The 18,514-nt window shown below is 46.6% G+C and overlaps 1 protein-coding gene across 1 annotated transcript in view; it reads right to left on the bottom strand.

Moving 5' to 3' along the window:
• The window catches only part of SLC1A4 (solute carrier family 1 member 4), an 84,183-nt gene that overhangs the window by 53,003 nt on the left and 12,666 nt on the right, over window positions 1-18,514 (bottom strand). The window lies entirely within an intron of this gene.

Below are 18,514 nucleotides of genomic sequence, written 5' to 3'. Positions count from 1 at the left end.
AGCAGGGAAAAACAGTAGGAGTGAGGGAGGGAGTGAGGGAGGAAGGAAAAAAAGGCAGAATGTGGGAAATGGAAGGTGAGCTGTGATTTCTCCCTACCAAAATGCAGCGAGGAGCTTCGTGGGCTCTGCTGGGGTTCATTTTTGATGGCATGTGTAGGGAATAGATTTTCTCCTCATTCAGGGATGTCTAAACAGCATTTGTGTTCGTGCTTCTGAGAATAATCTCACCCAAGCATGCACAAGGGACAAAAACATCCCCTAACCACTGGCAGATCTAGTTGAATACTTTGGGCATTTCTGCAGGTTCTACTCCAGTTTTAAAGCACTTACACAAACATCCACATTTTGGGATTTTTGGTGAAATTTAATTGAACAGCAGGAAGAAAGCAAACCCAAGCCCATTTATCCCTGCATGACAGGAGGCTTCAGGTCCATGACTGACAGGATGTAGCTGGGCGCTTGGTGCAGCCTTTGGGTATCTCCAGCACACAGCTGCAAATCTTTTACATCCTGCTGGACCACTAATGCCCCACAAGCACACTGCAAGAACTCCTTGAGAAATATGTATTCCCTCTTAAAAACCACCCTTTTCATTTTCCTCTGCTCTCTGTGTCTCCCCCTGAGGACTGGATTCCCTATCAGGATCCAGAGCCTAAGACCTCTAGCAGGAGCAGTAACAGTGAAAACGGGAAGAATCATTGTTTTTAATGCTGTGATCATTAAGATCCTCCCATTGCTGATGCAGTCTGTTGCCAGCTGCTGCTTAATTTATCCAGATACCCTATAGGTATAGGAAAGGAGACTGATAGCATCCTACAGATGTTTTCTTGAGAGGATGGTTTCCTCTCCTGCATAGGAAGGATCCTTACAGCCTCCCTGCGCCCTCCTAGCTGGGTCCTCGCCTCCCTCGCAGGAAGCACACGCACACTCACATGATGCAGGAGCAAGTTTTGACTATTTTAGGGCCTGAAATTTCCCTGTCGGCATGGCAACTTTCAACTCCTCACCTCTGACGGAAGCTGCTTAAAATAGAAAATCCAGAAAGCAAGCATTGTGCTCCACGCTCAGCAAGCCTGGCTCCAGCATGGCAGGCAGAGCAGGATCTCGCCTCACAGGGCCAGAGAAATGCCAGGGTTAAGGAAGAGGACCCACAGGCCATCACCACCCACTGCTGCAGTTTGTAAAACACCACCTGAATCTTCATGATCTTTGTTGTCTAAAGGTATCCTCTCCCTATCCAGCCTTCTTAGCTCAAAGAAGCTTTGTCTCAATATTCCCAGACTTACCCACAGCTGCTGAGCCTCCATCTTTCCATGGGTACTGTCTCCATCTTAGATGTATTTTCCCCCACACCTCCAGGGCTATTCAGTACTATGGGATTGCCATATGAAGAAAGGCTCCCCAACCTTCCAAGCTTACTTTTTATTTACTTTTTTTTTTTCCTTTGTAAAATCCATTAATTTTTTACACCAACTCTTTTTTCCCAAACCCATTTTTCCTCCAGCTCACACATAAACAATTGTGATTGCAGGGGGTCAAGTGGGCATGTGGTGTGTCTCCTCTAATCCCCGCTTAACCTAATTCATTTTCTGTCTAAGAACAAAACTCTGTGAGATTCATTCAAGAGTCTGGATTAGGTCCCTCTCGGCCTACAATGCTCACATAGGATTAGGGAATAAAAAAACCCAGAAGTCACTGGCAAGGCACTAAACCTGCAAACAAGCCAAACACCTCGAAAATCCCTTTCTGTGCCTGAATTTGAGCTATGGGCCAGAATGTGCAGGAAGAGCTTCTCCACTGAAATGTCATTGCCAGCACAGAGCCCAGCCCTCAGGGCTGTTTTTAGATCTGTGGGGATCTGGACCTTGCTGTCATATTTTGTTTCTGAGGGCTTTGTTTTTTTCTTATTTTCTCCTCTCTGCAACCCAAAGTTTTCTGGGGAGTTCAGTGGATGGACCTGGGATGTCTGGGGGGTTTCATTTGGCTTTCGTGTGGGAAAAATAAGATCAATCTTCTACATCAGGAAGAAGGGCTTGTTTTGTACAAACACAATCACTGCTGCTTGTTATTGCTTCTGGGAGAGCTTGTTGACATTTTTCAATCAAAATATTTTCCACTCTCCCTCCAATTGATGTCTTCTTCTTTTCTTCCCTCCTCCTCCTCCTCCCCTTCAGTTTGACAGGTGTTGTTTTTTCAAACAATTTATGCACTTTCATTTCTATGTGTTTTTGAAAGGGCAACAAACACCCAAGCATGTTTCTTTCCCTTTCTGCAGGTGGGCAGTGAGTATTAACATAAAGAATTTCTCTCTCTTCTGTCTTTATTTTATTTATCCCCATCCCTTTTCCCACTGCTTCCCTCCCTCCTGAACTTGTCAAAACTGCTCCAAGCAGGCAAAGGGCAAATCTCAGCTCTCCTCTGGAGAGCTGGAAGCACCCCACTGAGCCAGGCTGGGCCAGTAACCTCTGCCTTCCAGGATAAAAATGGATTCCCTTCACTTTTCCTTCTTAATTTGAGATCCATGGATGCTTGACTGAGGCACCTCTAACAAGGCATCTTCTCAAGAGTCTGCTCCAGGGGAAGCAGGGCTCAGCTGGGAGAAGTTACCTCCAAGTACGGGGATCAGCTCTTGTCAGGAGCAAGCCTGGGACACTGTCCCCTGCAGCTGTTGGCACCTTTTTTGGGTATACAGACTCTTTTAAAAGCTGCCACTCAGAAATGATGATACCTGTATTTCACCTGACTTGCGTTCCTAAATTGCCGTTCACAGATTCCCTTAGGGGAAAAACAGACCATTCCCCAGACCAGACAGAAAACCTCAGGGTTGCATCTCTTACACAAAATGCCAGAGGAGATTTAATGCTTTACTACCACAGCGTGTGCTCTTGTTCAGCCTAAGAGGCAGCAAATCCCCATTTCCCAGGTAAAGCTCCTCCTGAGCTCCTCTAAGGGCAGGGGACCTGCTACAGCCTCCAAGGAATACTAGGAAGAGCGTGGGATACTAAGAATAAGCAGTCAAGCTGGACAAGCAGGTATCTGCAGCTCATCTAAAGGACCTGCAGATAAGAGAAAAACAGCAAAAGAAATTTCAAAAGCAGATTAAGGGAGAAAAAAAAGTGCATTTAGAAAAATTAGATGTTTGGGAGTGATTTACCGAAGTGTGCTCACCCCAAACATCAGCTTTCCTGGAGCTATTGAACAGTGAAGCAAAGTCAATATACTCATGTAGTTGCCTTTATATAAGTGTCTCTAGTGTCATTATTAACACAGTCAATACTAGGAGCTTTATTTCTTGATTCCCCTGAGTGGGACACGAGTCCCGAGGTGCCCTGGGCACAAAGCCCATCAGCCTGGAGCTGCAGGTGGGTTCCTGCAGGACTACAAAGGGTTCCTGTGCTCAAGCTGCCCAAGCAGACAGGGTAAACACCCTCGGCCCTAACTATTCTAGGAAAGTGAGCCCACATGTCCTGACTCACTCCCTGAGGGACACCTAGCAGAGGAGCTTGTGGTCACCCGTGCACCCCTCCTGCCCCACCACTCGCCTTTGCTGTGGCTGCAGCTGGTTCCCTCTGGACATTGGAGCCTCTCTGACCTCTGCTCCCAGGGGAGTGCACCCCTCCTTTCCCAAATTCACTGTTGTCTCCAGTTCCTCCTTCTGTGCAGTCCCAGTTCCTCCTTCAGATGTCCCCTCCTCTGTGGCAGGGACCGGCAGTGATGGAGCCCCCTCCGGGGCAGCCCCGGGTAAGGATTAGCCCATTGCTCCCTTCTGAAGGTGTTCATCTTGCAGAGGTGTAAACAACTCCTTGAAAATAAATCAAAGTTAGATATCTAAGCCCCCTTCTTGGCTTGGAGCTTCTCCATCAGCCTCACAGCCTTGCCTTGCATGAGGGCCGTGCAATCACAATGCTTTGAGCTTTGGCACAAGGATGGGACAGAAACTTGTGTGTGTGTACAGAGGAAAGGGGGTGATCAGGATGAGGAGAAAGAATCAGGGAGCAGTGCAGCAGATTTGTGCCAACAAAGGAAGTTTTTCTCTGCATCACCTTCATTCCCGTTTAACTCCCCCCAACTCCTCATCAGCCACCAGCTGAAGCCCAAACCAGCTTTGAGTGTTTGGGCTCTGTCTGAGGGAACAGAAACCTGCTGTGAGAAGCACAAATGTTGGGGTAAATAGAAAAGAAATCTCCTAAAATTATTGCCAAAATGTCTGCTACTATTTAATTTAGAATAGATATTGCTAATGAGAATTGCCTGGGTAGGCTGTACAGATTACTAGAAAGCCCCTTCCATACCTCACCATTAGTCTGACTATTTAAAATCCCTCTTGTCCCCTCCCGAGATACCCCTCGACTGCCCCTGCTGGCAGGACATCTGCCAGGGGAGGATGATGAGACAAAGAGGCCACCATAAATCAACAGCTGCTAATTGCAAAGCCGTGTGTATCTGTCCTTGCCCTTTTGTGCCTTTGCCTTCAATCCACGGCTTGCCAATCCGATCCATCTCCCTGTCAGTCCTGCTCCTTTGTGTCTCTCTGTGCTGCTCCCCTTTATGCTCTGAAGCACAGCCTCTGCTTCTTCATGATCAGCTTCCTGTGTCTTCCTTCTTGAGCACTCCTGGCCCCTTTGCCAGCTTGTTCACTCTTTTTACATTTCTCTTCTTCTTCCTCGAGCATCATCACCCTCCTTGCGTCCCTGCTTGCCTCTCTGAACAGACACACATGATGTGTTTTGCTGTTGCCATGCTTTTCAGACATAAACTAATTATGGTCTACAAGCCAGAAGGTCAGCAGTAGGATCCTTATTTTTGCAGCCCTCGATCCCACTATGTCAATGCACACACAAACATTGGCAAACGTCTTTCAGGGAGATGTCAGGCCTAGGCACCAAAACCCTGTAAAACCAGTAAAAAAGGCTGGTTCTTACCATAGAAGCACTCCCTTTTCAGCATATGCTGCTCCCAGTGCTTGAGAGAAAAGCCACGTCAGCTGCAATTTAATGTCAGGAAATACTCAGGAGGCAAAACTGCCAACCTGCCAACCTTTGGGTCATCTCCTCATCCTTAAAGCATTAGCCAGACTCCAGATTTCCAGGAAAGGGTTTTTTACCACCCAGAAGAGTGGTGGGAGACTACAAGAGGCCATAGTTTTACATTCAAGTGATTTAGGAAAAATATCAGGAATAGATCCCAGAGAGAGAAGGAAACCCCTTAGGGATTACTAGGAGCCAGTTTAGTGTTTTCCTGGGGGAAAAATAAATTGCTGGGGAAACCAAGAACTGACAGTCTCTGAGGCGGTTTTGACTACCTGCAGAAAACTATCCTTGATATTTGCTGTCAGGGCTTTGTTCCAGCCTGAACTGCCTCCACCCAAGCAAAGTTGCTCCACAGGTTTCAAACACTGAAAAATTGTAGGGAAAACAGGGTTACAATATTTCAGAGAACAAAGCAAACCAGGAAAGTTCTTCTGTGAGCCAAACACCATTATTTTTTGCAGAGACTTCTGGACTGTGGGACCCCAGCATTAGCAAATCTTGTTAACAATTTGCTTGAGCATTTTTGTGAGGCACCAGAAGAATGGGTTACGTGTCTTATTGATTTAATGACAACTATTGCTGCTGGGAATTGATGCTTTCATTAGAGAAAGCAGGTCAGCAATAGACTTGTGGAAGTCTGGCCTACTCAGGAGGTGGCAGGGAACAAATGGTTTCCCCTATTGAAATAAAACTTACAGGCAAGGTGTAATGCAGGAAGGCTCTGCTAATATCACAGAGCTGTAAGACAGCTCTGGTTCACTGAATTAAAAAATCCCATAGTTGCTGAAACCCACCAAAGATTATGATCAATATATCATCCCTTTGGGAAAGAGCAGTGAAACACCTGATCAAAGCTAGTACTGGTTGCTGAGTATCTGCATTTGAAACCCTGGCAATAGGACTCAGTTTCCCCATGCTGGAAATCTTTGGCTGATGATGCCAAATGTCTTGGATGGTGATTCCTAGAAAAATATAGGCAACATGAGGCAGAGAAGGCTTCCTCATTGGAAAAAACATCAGGAAGGAAATCAGAATCACAGCAGGGTTGAGGTGGGAAGAGACCTCTGGAGGTCACCTTGTCCTGTATCGTCTGCAAATTCCCTGTGGATGCATCTCTATTCTCTCCCTGAAGTCCTTAGTGGAGACATGGGACAGCACAGGCCCCGCTGCCAATCCCTGGCTGAACCATTTGCCCCCAAGTGGGCTTTGTGCCACCAGCCACAACCCTCTGGACCCAGACATTCAGCTGCTTTTCAACCCACCCTGCCATCCTCTCCCCTAGCCTGCAGTTTGTCCAGGAGACAGCGTCAAGACCTCACTAAAGCTGGGGTGAAGAACATCCACCACTCCCACTGCATCCCCCCAGTCCCCTCCTTCGGGTTGGTTAAGCACAATTTCCCCCTCACCTTTCCCTTTTTCTGCTGAAACAACAGCAGAGCTCAAGGATGTGTTATTTTAAGAAAACAATGAGATTAAGAGACAGACGCTAAGTGTTCACAGCGCTTCTGACAGAGATAAACTGCAGTATCAGTCTCTATCAGATGGAGAGCACAGGCCCCGCGCTTCAGGGGAGAGGCTTCATGATTTAATAGAGCTTTCCCACCTCTCACTGGCAAGCTCCAGCCCTGCACACAGATATGTGAGCACCAAGGGGAGACAATCCCAGATGTAAATAAATCATTAGAAGCCCTCACTCAGGGTCTCAGCACTGAAGACATTACTTGGGCACATTTCAAGCAAGAAGCAGAGCAGGTTTCCCTCTGCCAGGTTATGTCCCATATCTCCTGGAGGAGGGTGGATATTCTCTTCATTCCTTCTGCTGCCTCTGGGGCTAGAGCCTGTATTTTCTTTGGTGTTTCAGGCTTTTTAGCAGGCACTTAAGTGTTCATATGAGTGTACAGTGATCATGCTCATGGTGGGAGAGGGGGATTGAAGAATTTTCTGGATTCTGCTTCCTGTCTTTTTTTTTGTCTGCCTCCCTCTCCACCTTGGCTTTCTGTTCCCCAATGGAGCTGCTCCACGTTACCCTACCACGCAAGCACATCTCAGCTCTGCAGGTTGTCCTCCGTCTGCAGCCTCCACTCCAGCACTCAATTAGGTGGAAACCTCTAACCTTCTACTAGATGGGAAAGGCAGGAAGAAGAGAAACTTCCATGTGGCTGCTTGTGGTGCAGCATCTACCATGATTGCTGGGGAACAGGGTCATATCTCTGGCATCCTCACTGACTCCCTTTCTGAGGAGGGATGTCCTCTGCAAGATTCATCTTCCTGTACAACGTGCATCCAGAGGCTTTGCTCACTGAAGGCTGATGTTTAAGCATTTAAATATGTGGATCCAACAAGACCTACCAAGTTTTATCCACAAGAAAAAGGGAAGTTTGTGATGGTACCACTGCTCTATTTCCTCTTAACTCATTGACATTTATTTACCATGACAGTTAATACTCACAGGGTTTAGCTTGATGAAATGAAGAAAGAGAAAGGGAGAAGGACATAAGTAAATATCAAGTATACAGATTGGGAGAGAGGAAATGTCCTGAAAATGCCATAAAACCTGCCAGACATCCTTATTGCTGCCATTGGGAATAAGATATTTTTCAAGTACAATGGCAGCAAATGGTTCAAAGAAGGAAAACAAAGATGTGATTTCGATGACCCCTTAAGAAATCTTCCTCCTTGCTAGGTGAAGCTTCACCTTTTCTGATTAGTTTTTAACACCCTGCTTAGACCACTGTACCGATTACAAAACTAAGTTGCTCCTCCAAAATCAGGATGTCTACACTAAGTAACAGCCAAGGAAGCTCTAGTCCCAAATCCCACATAAGAATCTCTGGCACTCACAAATTTCACAGGATTTTTGGGTGCTCACCACCTCCCAGGCAGGATGTGTCCTCAAATGACTGAACTGAGAAGAAAAAAAAAAGAAAAAAGTCCTCTCAAAGTAAAACACGCTTCTGATGCAAAATTAGCATTTGGCAGAGAAGTGACTCATGGTGACTGAGGGCTTCATGCACCCCTTCTCTGAAGAATCCAGGATCTTTTTCTGGCTTGTGATTCACCAGAAAATGGCAGATGAGCACATCTTGACCTAAGCAAAAACTGAGGGTGTTACAGAAGAAGATGAATGTCTCTTCTCTCTGAAATGGCGCTGCTGGCAACTCTGTGATGCCAGGAAGAAGGAAGACAGCATTTCCAGGGGTGGGTTAAAAGGCAGAAAGCCTCATTTATAGTGGATTCTAAGTCTTTGGGAAGCCCGATGGTGAGCTAGTGGTGGATTCCACTGTACACAGAGCAGGATCCTGTGTGGGAGGGGGACACGTCAGCTCTTCTGGGGGCCTGATGCCTTTTATTTATTGCACAACCCCATGTTTTGGCATATTTTTCAGTGTGACCCATAGCCCCTCCCAGAGTCCAAAAATCCCATCTTCAGGCTCTTCACAAAGACCCCTCAGACTCCTTTGAGAAGAGTCTTTGGGAGTGGGTATCAGCAAAGCACCTGAGCACCATCCTAAACCCCTTCTCTATACTTCCCCTTCAGACACAGCCTTGCATCAGTGGCACTGGGTGCAGCAAAGACAGAGTTTTATCAACACGCCACATGAATTGCAGTTTTACCACCTAAATTGCTACAGGGCAGAAGGAAGGAGACATCTATATGTGTTTACTGAGTGGAGCTCATATATAATGAATTTGGGTTAGAGTCCAGCTGCATGAAATGGGGCAAGCACAACACCTCTGGCTCCGCAGTGCACTGGCAAAAGCTTTCCGACCAAGGCAGGGCACAGTGTGGAGCCAACAGGCACATCTGGCTGTCCAAACACTACGCTGCTGCCCCAGGTACTCTTGTGCTTTTTGCAGCAGGGGGTGATTGCAGGAGCCCCGGCTGTCCAGGCAGGGAGAAGCAATGAAATACATTTTGTTTGTGGTTGGATTAGCTGGGTTTACTGATGGCTAAGGTGAAAACACCAGCCCTTCTTCTGCTTCTTGTTTCGTAACTCTGCCACTTGTCATACTTCATTTCTACATCTCTCTTAATTATTTTTTAATCCAGATGACTCCCCACAGCAAAGTCCCTGAGTCAAGCAGTCTCCTATTCTGTAGCACAGAGAAATAAATGTTGACAATGATTTTTTTTTCTTCACATCAAGTAGAATTAAGTGCCAGCTTTTGTCATGACTACAAAATATTCTCTCCTGGCAGAGGATTCCCTTTGGATAAATGCTCGTCACAAAATAGCACCTTCCCAAGCACCCCTCATTAACTATCTCCCTGGTCAAAATTTCCATGACCTTCCTACTGCAAAAACACGATGACACTGATGTCATGGTTTAACCTGAGCTCATCTTAGACAATCTAAATCAGGTTTTGTGGGAAGGGTAGTCACGACTACAGAGCAATACTCAGGGTAAACATTTGAGGTGGTGGATGTTAGCTGAGCTCTGTTGGATGGCAGCATCATGCTGCAGGCACTTGAGAGATCCCTGGGCGAGTGGGTGGGGGTGTCATTCCCCATGGCTCCAGACATCCAAGTGCAAAGTCCTTTTTTGCCACTTATGTTGTGAATGCAGGCAAGGGCAAGTGACTTCAGGCTTTATGCTTCCCTTCTCTGGGCTTTCCATGAAAAGGAAGGTGAAAATTGCCCCACCCATGCTGTTCCTGAGGAGAATCCGAGCAGGAGCCCTTTTCATAAGGATGCTTTGCTGTAGGATCATCCATCTGCCCTAAGGTACCTGCTGACCTTTTTGTCGAGTGGCAAAAGAGCAATGCAGACGTGGTATCGGGCCAGCCATGCAGACCTGAGCACAAAATGCTGCCTCGTGATGCTGCTGCTGTGAGCAACAAAGACAAGGAAAAAAAAGGAGTAGAATTCAAATCCTGCCATCGCTTTCATGGTAATCAGCATGGCATTATGCAGAATGATTTGTAATTTTACAGTGACAGCTATTATCTTCTGGCAGCCGCCATGACTTAAACAAATGTCTGACGTTGCAATGGGCTGGGGGTTTGTGCCTTTGACAAGAACCTCGGCTCAACAAGGAGCCCAAAGAGAGGGAGATGCTGCTCTGCAGTCCCCATTTCAATCCTGGCCTGTGGATCATGGAATCCTTCCTTGGTGCCTGTGGTGGTGCTGTGATGTCAGCCTCACTTGAAATTCCTTTTGCAGAGCAATACAAGAAACACAACCTGTGGACTTTGCTCTTAACATTCTCCTTTTCTTCCGATGGAGAAGTGTCCAGAATGAGAGGAGATGCAGGGACAAACCCTACAGCCTGACCCAACATGGCAGATTTTGAATATGAATGAGAAATGTCAAAGTAATATCCGAGCTCTTACTTGGGCAAAAACTTCTATTTTTTTGATGCCTGCTAGAAAGGCAAAGCAGGCAGCAGGTGCCTGGGTAAAAAGTGATCAAGTAACTCCTCAGCTGTACAGGTTCACAAGAAATTGTCTAATATTCCTTATGACTCACAAAACAAGGGAAGCAGGATACAGAAAACGAGAAATACTCTCTTTTGCCTTGAATTTGTTTGTCTTTTCAACTGAATTTCTCAGAAATCCAAATCCAGTGACTGGGAGAGCTTCAGCCTCATGAGCTGTCCGGTCCTGGACACCGAAGAGGATCAAACACAAAATGGGACGAGGCTCCAGTGCTGGAATGCTCCAGTTCAGGTTCATTCATAATATTAATATTTCTCTTGCTATCAGGTCTTGTTCATTCAAGATGCCTGGGGAGCTCAGGCCCTCCCACCAACCACAAGAATACCCTGCCAATCCACAGGGATTTCCTATAGTGCTATTTTTAGAAAAAGTTTAGAATTTTGAATCGATAAAAACTGCTTAGGTCAGAGTTCCATCTGTGTCAAGCCTGGCTGGTTTTCAATCAATCTCTTCATTAAATTTCCATGTCTTGATAGCAAATTAGTAAAAAGAAGGATTTTTTATTTTGTAGGAAAAAATTTTGCCTTCCAAGCAAAGCAGATATAATTTGTCCAAAGTTGATCCACGCTTACAGAAATTCTTTGGCTTCTGTGAATATTTTTAGTTTTTATCTGGCTACTTTTGATGGTTTATTTAAGGTGTTGTTGGCACAAGTGGGAGATTTCTGGGAACTTTTTAAAAGCTTTTAAGTTTTTTTGCTTTTATTCTGGAAGCTTTTGTGTGCCCAACAGCTGACAAGCTGTTTCCAGCTCTAGTGGCTTGTCCAATAAAATATATTAATGTTCCCTACGGCCTTGATACATTTCTGTGATGCTCAGAAAAATAGAGGGCTGCAATTCCCACCTCAAAGCCTCTCACCAAGTACTCTGCCTGATATGTAAAAATCCCAGTGTCCTGAGGCATTTGTAATATAAAATTGAGGTTATATAACGCACCATCCCCTTCAATCCTGATCAGGACAGATCCAAGGTCATTTCCCTGGTAACTTCAGGAGACTTTGGCACAAACCCATGGCTTCTTTTTTTATAATTACAAGCCACTTTTGAAAATCTTGCCTGATACCACCAAAATTTCCTCAACCCAAGGAGAGATGTTTTTCAAAATTTTTTCCTTGCAATGCTTCTCCCCCCCACCCCCCCCCCCATGCCCCCAGGTGCTCCTTTTTTAGGGTGAGGAGGTGCTGGTATCTCTTTTGAGGTGTTCCATGCGTCCAGCACACGAGATCCAATAGGAGGTGGCACAGTGGTCCCTCAAAGCAAAGGGACATTTCCCCCAGCTGGCTCTGGCACATCTGGCTGGGATTTTGTGCCCAGTGGCCCTTTTGGTCTGAAGGCACATGAGCCTCGCCAGCTGGTAGATAAACATCAAACCAGCCTTGTCCAGGTAAAGCCATTTTTACTTATTTCAAAGATGTGGCTGCTCTCCTCAGTGGGCACGGCTCCACAGTGTCTCCATTCCCCTCCTTCACAAGCCCTGGCTGGGCCCTGGGGTCCTTCAATGTTTGAGATCTTCCTTTTAATCTCAGGTTTAGCCTTGAGAAGAGTAAACTCTTTGCAGCCTGAGTGGAGCCAGCCAGGAGCTACTCCCCAATAAACATCTTGTCCTTTGTTTTGCCCAGCAATGTTATCTAGGTCATTGTTTTGCCTTTCCTGCTCTGCCCCACTCAAGGTGGCTGAAACCACATAGAAACCATAAAATGGGGATCTCCCAGTTTTCAGGGTGCATCTTCACCCATTCTTTGGATGCCCACCTCACCTTCTCCATCCTTATTCCCACCACACTGAGATCTCCTGAGATTCCTCACTTCCTCATGGCAGTGTCTCACCAGCCCCCCATGGGTAGGATTTGCTGGGGTCATTCTGCACAGAGGACATGGCCAGATCCTTATCCCACTATGGCATCTGGTGGGCAGTGGCGTGTCCCTCAAACACCTGAACTCTGTCTCTGTAAAGAAATCAACCCTCTAGGGCTCAGCTGTAACAGTGAGCAGGTCTGTGTGGAAAAAAAAAATTAAAAATTCAAAGAGAGTTGACTTTTATCTCCCCACTCAGCTCTGTGTTTACCTCTGAACATCAGCACTCATGGCAGGACTGTGTTTCCATGTAGTACACACTCCCCTTAGATAATTGCACTTAATTGCTGGTGTTGGTGGCTCAGACGCCTGCCAGGCTCCACCATGGTTCCACCAGCAGCGCTCGGGAGCTGAGCAGGGCCACCACGCGTGGTCCACGCTGCATCCCGAGCGTGCCTGGTGCCATTCGCACCTCCTCCCTGCTCCCTTGGCTGCTCTGGGGAAAGCAGAAAGGCCCAGGATCTGCTATGGTAGGATGCAGAGGTCTGCCCCAGCTTGCAGGCCAATAGTTATCTGTGAAGTGGGAATAGCCCCTTTCATCTCAGCCAATTAACTCCGAAGGATAAAGATGGTGACTGAGCGACAGCAGCTGAGTTTATCACAGCTTTCAGTTTAGAAGAAACAACCCGCTAATGTGCGCTCTGAGCAGATGGATGTCACACAAGCCAGGGTTTTAGGAAGCATTCCCGATTTTTCTAGACTTCTCTTCTCGAGGCCCTCCCATTGCCTTTTCTGAGCTCCACGGAGATCAGCAAGGACCAAAGTGGGATGGTGGGGGAGCAGCAGCCAAGGAAAGGTAGAGAGGACTGGCTGGAAACCTTCTGACCCAGGATGGGGAGCCCTGAGGCTGGTGTAACTTCTGCCCCGTGGGGAACTGCAACAGATAACCCTCCCCCATCAGGAAGGGATTTGCACCTGGAGCCATTGTTCCTGTGCTCACACTGCTTTTCTCACCTGGAAAATGCCCTCCTCCAGGGAAGGACCCCACAGAGCTTTATGAAGGCAGCAGTCTGACCCCAGCACATAACTGAGATGCCAGATTTGCAACAGCCTCTAACACAAACATTTTGTTTATTGCTCAAATGGAGTATGAAGAGAATCACTCTTTTTCTGCCTTATTACTGAGGCCCTTGGCTTGTTCTCACATAGTTTCTGAAATGCCCAACCCTGCAGGAAGTTTAACAAGGGCTTGGTGTTCTGCCCTTCGGGTATGAATCAGTGTGAGTGGGCACAGGATAACTCATAGCCTGCCTGCCTGCTCACTTAAGGATCTGCTCTTTGCACAGCACCAGAAACAGGGCTTTATTGCCAAATAAGCCTTCATTCCTGAAATCATCTACCCCAGCACTCTGAAATATCAAGAGATAAATACTAATTTCAGTGTTTCCCTGAGCCACGCTCAAAGAACTTGTTCACAGTGTTTATCTGTATAATTTCAGCCAAAAATTGTTGTAATACTTCTTCTTGGTAATTATTTGAAAAAGCCACTGCAATGTGCCACCTGCCCCTCTGCACAATGTGCCTGTCCCCTTCTTTTACTGGCAGCTACAGGAACCAAATGCCGAGGTGAGGAAGATAATTCCCCCAGGCCAGGAACATCTGGCTCTTTGGCAAACTCTGAAGACCATTGTGTCAACCAACCTCTCTGGTGTGGATTCTGGTTGTACAATGAGGTTGTATGCGGGCTGGCACAAAAAGCTTGCTCTTCCCGGCACCTCCTGTCTTCAGGTGGCTTTTGAATGTAGAAGATTGGTTGCTTCGCCCAAAAGACCTGGTTTCTTGAAAGCTTCTCAGCTTATCTATGCTGTCCTTGTTTCTCAGCTGAACCCTTTGCTAGCCTCAGACCTAGCCACATTTCTGCCATGCACAGTGGCTTCTTTTTTCCTCGGAAAAGGTTCATGCACTGACCTTTTCCCCACACAGCTCACTTTTGCCTTCTGTCTGTCTCACCCATCTTCAAGCAGTTCTCTGAAAAACCTAAATAAGGCGTTTTGTCATCCTGGATTGTCCCTGAAGTCATCGCCACAGAAGACAGAAGAGATATTTCTCCCAGCAGGAGTTACAGCTGGGCACAATGGTGTTCTCTAGGTCTTTCTTTCCATTTGAGTGACCATGGTCCTATCTTGGATGGCTTAGTAGTATGCAACGGTATGCAGGGTAGCTTAGAGCTGACTTGTAATTCACTTGTGCTATGATGATGCCAGAGATGATTTGCCCAGGCATCACTCAGGTGATGTGGGCTATGGGGCAGGGTGGGATTCTTCAGGTCCCAAACCAGAAGGATTTTGTGGAATCTGCTTTGGGAGTGCATTTATGGGTATAAAAGAGCCGACAGCCACAGGAGGTGCAAACGCAGTGAAGAAAGTAGCCTTTGACTAGTGTTATTTTTTTGGCTGGTGAAAAATATGCTTCTTGTCTTCTATCAAGTGCACTGAAATGACTCCATTAAATTAAATAATTTCCTCCTCTTTTTAAATTTTTTTTTCTTAAATATTCAGTGTTTTGTTTCATATAGTAACATTTGCTGAAGCAGAATGACAAATCATTGTGGTAGAGCAAAACTACTGTGCCTTGAAGAGTTTTGCAAAAATATGGAGTTTTATATTAGATAAACATGGAGATCTTGGTTAGTCGGAGGTAGCAGCAAATGAGGCAGAAATAAAAAACTTGGAAAGTTAAGAGACTGCTCTCTCTGTTTGGTTTGCTACTTACGTAGGAAGCATTCTTGAATTTATAGGAAACTTCCTTCGCACCCCTTCTTAAACTGACACTGTGCTTTGCCAGGACCTGAAACGTAAAAATTAAAAATAATGGACTGTCCTGCATCAATTATGAGACTTTTATGCCTTGAATGCCTCTTCTTTCTATTATTAATTGTCCTTTTCCCAGGAAAAATCTTTTTCCCAGATTGTAAAAATGGGCTGCTTTGAAAAGTCTTCCCCAGTCTCCTGATGGAAGGAGGCATGACAGACATGGTTTGGGTTCTACATCTGGTTGCTTCTGGGGCACCTCTTGCCTGTTCCTTCTACCTGCAGGAGAGGAGAGGGGTCCAAGAGCACAACTGCCAGGCCAGAAGTCAGGGTTTTCACGAGTTTCATCTCCAAACCCACTGAGATGTTCATGCAGAAGGGTTTCTCCCTCGGGGCTTTCATTTCATCAGCTCTAGCTGAGCAAAGAGAGTGGGACCACCAGGTCCATGTCACTGCTGTGGGCAACAGCCCCAGGAGACCAAGTTAGCTCAAAGCTAGCTCTGGAATAGCTGCTCTTCGAAAATGGACATGCATTAATTGTCTGAGTGGAAAAACTTTACTAAAAGGTGCATTGTGCTGCCTAAAAATAACTACCACGTCTTTGTCCAAACCACATCCCTCCAGAGGGCTCCAGTATTTAAGCACATTTGGATCTAAGAGGAATCCTAATCAGGAAGACATTTTGCTTTGGCCGCAGATCTCTCTGAAGTCACTGGGAAGCATCTGCAGAGGCGCTGGGAGGACTTGGCTGTCACCCATGCCTAGGCACTGCAGCAGCAAGTTGGCTCTTTGAGTGGTTTCCTTTAATTGGGGTGATTGCTCACATGCAGAAGAGCAAATTAAAATCCTGGGAGCTTGGCTGTATGGAGAAGCTCACGGCTGCCTGGGGAAGGCTGAGGGACTGACACAGAACCGTGGGCTCCTTTAGGTCGGGATAAGACTTTAAGGTCATTGAGTCCAGCCATTAACACAGCACTGCCAAGGCCACCACTAAACCATGTCCCCAGGTGCCACATCTACACATCTTTTAAATACCTCCAGGGATGGTGACTCCACCACTTCCCAAGGCAGCCTATTCCAGTGCTTCCCTAGAAGCTTCTCTGGACCCTTTCCCAGCTTTATTGACCTCCTCTGGACATGCTCCAGCACCTCAATGTCTTTCTTGTAGTGAGGGCCCCAAAACTGAAGACAGGATTTGAGGTGCAGCCTCACTTGTGCTGCATAAGGGGGACAATCACTGCTCTGGTCCTGCTGGCCACACTGTTTCTATGAGCGGGAGGTATCACTTGTCACCTGATCCCCTGCCCCATGGAAAAAGCTCCCCTCCAGACACCATCTTTGCCTTTTCAAGAGTGTTTGACTGGAGGGAAGAGGTTCCCCAGAATATTGTGTCTTACCACGGGCTGTCCCAGCATACTTTGGGGAGACCACAATGTGCCACACTGAGCCTGTACCTCCGAACTCACTTCCCATCTGTTTCTTCTGTCAGCAGGATTCCTGTACCTTCCCCCCCAAGTAGATGGATGGGATTTTGGATGGGAAGGGTCAAGGTCCAGTTGAATCCAACAGATCCCCTTCCTCCTTTACCCTCACCCTGCCAGGGCTGTCCCTTCTGGAGCTCAGCTTTGCTCCTTCCATGATAGCAGACATTTCAAACACTATTTTTAAAAAATAAAAATAAAATTGTCCCAAAACACTCTCACTCCCCAAAGCTCCTCTTTTTCTTTTCCCAGCAACTTTCTTTCTTTAAATTTAAGATGGTGCTGGTCACCTTTGCTCCAAAAATACACAAAGCTGCTGCATAACTATTTTCCAAATAATTAATCTTTCCAGTGGAATAACTTAAAGCCTCACGTTTCCTGTTATGTTACACAGCTGCAATTTGTAACAAGAGATCCCGCGCTGAGCTACATGGGCAGAAGGCCAAGGACGTGGTGCTTTACCTACACAAGAGCCCTACATAAATAATCCTTCCCTGCATGTTAAACAGTTAGGTACTGTTCAGTTCAAGAAAAAAAGGAGAGGGAAAACAAAAGCCTTTCTTTTGGTTGTCATTTCACAGTTTGGAGTTAAATTTTCAGTGGTAATCTGTTTTGTTTCGTAAGCTTCAGGGGTTGGGAATGCCCCTTCTCAGCTGCCAGGGACATACATGCTCAGTTCCACTACCAATAGCTGTTTTATTGATTAATTCACATATCACACAAATATTTTGTCTGCTGTAGAGCTTACAGCCTCCTGTATAACTGGGATCTCGAGATATGCCAAGTATAAGCAGAGTAATCCTTACTTCTCTGCCCAAAACCAGGCTTGGGTGGAAATTGTGGAAGATGGCCAGGGGATAAGGGATGTCACTGGATGGGACAGCCCTTGGAGGACCACTGGAGCCAGGCATAAATCAGAGGACCCTGAGATGGCAAGAAAGGATGCCAGGAGCTGCACTGGTCCCCTGCCAGCTGCAGCATGGGGACAGCCCTGAGGTGATATAAAGCCTCCCTTGGCAAACCTTCGTGCCTCCTCTGCCTGGCACAACATGCAGCTCCCATCATGCTGGAATGTGGGGGTCTGGCCTCCCAAACTCACTGAGTGTCTCCTTTCATGTGTGTTTTACATATCCCTAATAACAGCATCATAAGTACTGTGGGGCAAATGCAGGGCTTAGCTGAAGCAGTAGCAGTGTTTATGGGAGTTATAAGTCATCACCAGAATCATGCATACTGCTATTGTACTTTCAGGATAACAGTGAGAAGGACTGGGACATGGCAAAAATCAGTTGTAAATTGTTGTCTTATCAAATTGAGGGGAAGGATTTCAAAGGCTTTCAGCAAAAGCACTTAAGCATAGTGTGCACACTCACGGGTCAACCTCCTGGTTTCATCCCTAAAGATACAGGTACAAGCTTGGCAGCAGTTTGCAGTGGGATGGGAGGGTCTGGAAGCATCTAAACCAGTTCAGCACCTAACCTCCTGTGCTGTCAGTGAGATTTTAGGCATCATTCACTTCCAGACCACTAAATACACTCAAAGCATCTAACCTGTGGTTAATGGGACTAACATGAGGGAGGTGGGATGGACTGGAGGATGTGTCCCTTGTAAGAGCAGGTGCTGCTGCTTGCCTCCTCTTTTTGATGAGGAGATGAGGGTCTGAGTGCACTCTGTAAAAATCACAGTTCACTCAGCCCAGCAAGGCAGTGAGCCAGGAAAGATTACTTCCAGCACCTCCCAAATTTGAAGGATACTCCTATCTGTTTGGGGGGGGGTACCATGAGATTTCCAGGTGGTGGAGTGGTCTTGCTGGGAAGAGTGAGTGAGGAGACTGCTGGCTGTGGTTTCCCTTGGCCCTACCCATGGCTTGTACTCACACTGATGGGATTTACCCCAGGTGATGGAGAAGAGAAGAGCCTGGTGCCCATGTCAGGACCAGTCCCAGCTGGTCAAGTCTGCTGC

Source organism: Corvus hawaiiensis, chromosome 3, assembly GCF_020740725.1.
Source record: "Corvus hawaiiensis isolate bCorHaw1 chromosome 3, bCorHaw1.pri.cur, whole genome shotgun sequence".
In the NCBI taxonomy this organism is placed as follows: domain Eukaryota; kingdom Metazoa; phylum Chordata; class Aves; order Passeriformes; family Corvidae; genus Corvus; species Corvus hawaiiensis.
This window is presented reverse-complemented; position numbering and strand designations above follow the sequence as displayed.